Source organism: Phytophthora infestans, genomic scaffold, assembly GCF_000142945.1.
Source record: "Phytophthora infestans T30-4 supercont1.202 genomic scaffold, whole genome shotgun sequence".
Lineage (NCBI taxonomy): Eukaryota > Oomycota > Peronosporomycetes > Peronosporales > Peronosporaceae > Phytophthora > Phytophthora infestans.
The window spans coordinates 54,677-54,985 of record NW_003303557.1 but is presented as its reverse complement, the minus strand read 5'-3'; the positions used below and the strand labels follow the sequence as shown (position 1 = coordinate 54,985).

Genomic DNA, 309 nt, shown 5'->3' with positions numbered 1-309 from the left:
TATAAGCTCTGTGCAGCATGTGTAGCTGACGGAGTAAGCGACAGGTGAGACGCTGGGCCGTTCAGTCGGGTGTCCATTCTCGGACCGTAGGGCGGTGGTGATTGACGTAGTATGAATTTGAGTGGTCTGATGTGTGCGTGCGGCGGGCAAGGGAGGCGTGTACGCGTAGTCTAAGTGCGTGGTCGCGCTAGTGATTGGTGGTACTGTAATGTTGGTTTTTGTCTGTCTGATGGTGTATGTATGTTGAACGTGTCAGTGTCGTCTAGTGGATTAGGACGCGAGCTTCACACGCTCGAGATCGAGGGTTCG

General features: G+C 53.7%; 1 non-coding gene across 1 annotated transcript; it reads left to right on the top strand.

Moving 5' to 3' along the window:
- Positions 1-251: 251 nt before the first annotated feature.
- On the top strand, positions 252-309 carry PITG_31261. The gene has a single exon. It is a non-coding gene; the product is annotated as a tRNA-Val (tRNA).